General features: G+C 56.3%; 1 protein-coding gene across 2 annotated transcripts in view; it reads left to right on the top strand.

Annotated features, from left to right (window-relative positions):
- The window catches only part of LOC113212542 (inactive rhomboid protein 1), a 122,343-nt gene continuing 120,205 nt past the window's right edge, over positions 1–2,138 (top strand). For both annotated transcript variants that reach the window (XM_052265994.1, XM_052265993.1), the window contains exon 1: positions 1–61. The gene's annotated coding sequence lies outside the window, so the exon portion shown is untranslated. The remainder of the gene's footprint in view (positions 62–2,138) is intronic.

Genomic DNA, 2,138 nt, shown 5'->3' with positions numbered 1-2,138 from the left:
CGCCGCGGGCGTAGGGGCTGGAGCACGCCCCCACCACGCCCGGCCACAACATCAGATACAGGTGAGTGCGTGTTGGTGCGCTTGGTAGTGCGCTTGTATCATGTGCTCTTTGTGCGTGAGGAGTGTGTGAGTGATTTAGTGGGTGAGTGCGTGAGTGGGCGAGTGGGTGCGGGACGTCGTTACATGTCCGATGCGATCCGGGTTGCGGTAAAGGAAAGTTAGCAGCGCACCCGAAGCTCGAGTGGAACTACTGTCGTTTGATGCCGGACATATTTCCTGCTTGTTAGTGGAAGTGTGTCCCAAATTCCCAATGAGGAAAATTAGCCCGCTGACCCTCGTCTGTTTCTCTTTCTCCCTGGTCGACGTCGCTCTCTCTCTCTCTCTCTCATCGACCCCCCCCCCCACCCCTTTCCCCCGTCTCCGCGTCCACGACCTGACCGGGCGGTCCCGCGGAAGGCCCAACTCATAGCCGGACGCGTGGCCGTCCCCCCGCCCCGAAACTTTTTCAATTTCCTTTTGAGCGCGTTATACGCGGAGCCCGTCCCAGAAAACCATGTACGCGATACGCCAGACCGCTGCACCGCTACGGCACGGCACGCCACGCCACGCCACGCCACGGCGTGCGCGAGTCTCAAAAACTCACATGCACCGAATGAGATTCGCCCTCTCTCTCTCTCCGCCCTCTATACTTTGCCTGCTATTGCTTTTTGGTCCGCCACAACCACCCTCCCTGCATCATCTTCCTCTTCCATCCTCTGCAGGGTGGCGGGGCGGGGCGTGGCGGGGCGTGGCGTGGCAGCCTGGTCTGGACTTGGCCTGGCATTGCCTTAAAGCACTCCGCACGAGTGCATCCCACCGGGGAACAAAGCCCCCCACTCCGCCTCCATGCACAAGTCCCTCTCCCTCCCCCTTTCACTATCTCTATCCGTCCTTTTCACCGCCCACGCTCCTCTCCAGAACAAGGAGCACAACCCTCCTCCCTCTCGTCCTCCCCCTCTCTCTTTCTCCCTCTCACTTCCTTCTCACTCCCACCACCAGCCCGACTCGACTGCTGCGCACCCTGTGCGCGTCACTCTCTGAGCATACTGTACACCCCGTGCTCCAAGGTTAGCCGGTGGCTGGTGTAGGGAGGACGAGGGAGGGCGGAGAGGAACAGCGAGAGAGAGAGACAGAGACAGAAAGAGAAAGAGAAAGAGGAAGAAAAAGAGAAAGAGAAAGAAAGAGAGCAAGAGCAAAACCAAGTGAGATCGCTTACCTGATTTTAGTTCATTGTTTTTTCAGATTCGGGTAAGTTACTCGAGTGTGGCCGTTTTCAATTTCAGGTATCTGTAGCATTTGACAAAAACGGCTAAAGAATCCTGAAAATGGTCATAATCCGGTTACTTGTATCCTGATCGCAAAAAATGGCACTAGAAACTCAGGTAAGTGGTTTCACCGTGGAGTGGGGAAAGGTGCATGAGGATGCCCTGGTCTCGGACCTATCTTCGTGTCGTGGGTGTAAACTAAACACAACCTACATCACACCCCCACTCGCAAGCAGGGCAGCCAGCGCTCTGGAAAATTATGAAAAACGAAAGAGAACCGGAGAAAAAAGTAAATGAAAAAGCAGCAGCAGCAGTTGGAGGGCGGGCGGGCGGACGGGCGAGTGAGTGAATTCAAGATTCTTATCCTTTATACTCGAGGCGGCAGGGCGAGGCGGGGTGGCGTCAGCAAAACACTCCCCCTTGATGAGACCCGGGTGCGGGTGCCTCCCGGTGCACTGCCTGCTCCTGCTGCTGCTAAATGACTTTTCTTTTCGTGCGCCTCTTTAGAGATCAGCCAGCTGATTTTGCACTCGAATTACTAGAAAAGGAAATGAAATAATTATCGTAAGGTGGGTGGGTGTCACGCCGGGCGAGCATTTGCCTCGTCCAGTCTGGGCTTTTGGGGAGTAAATATAGGCTCTCTGAGTGAGCTGTTTGCGCGTCGTTAGAGTCCTCCCGCCCGCCAGCCCGCCACGCCAGTCTCACGCCGGCCAAAGCTTGCCCTCATTACAGGCAGACCAAGCCTCGCTTCGTAATTTGTTTGAACTGCAGATCCCCTTTTCTTTTTCCTCATCCCCGTGCGCCTGGGCCTTGCAGGCGTTGTGGGGCGGGGCG

Source organism: Frankliniella occidentalis, unplaced genomic scaffold (genome assembly GCF_000697945.3).
Source record: "Frankliniella occidentalis isolate FOCC.00 unplaced genomic scaffold, Focc_3.1 Scaffold34, whole genome shotgun sequence".
NCBI lineage: Eukaryota > Metazoa > Arthropoda > Insecta > Thysanoptera > Thripidae > Frankliniella > Frankliniella occidentalis.
The sequence above is the reverse complement of the archived record's forward strand: the minus strand, read 5'-3'. Positions and strand labels throughout refer to the sequence as shown.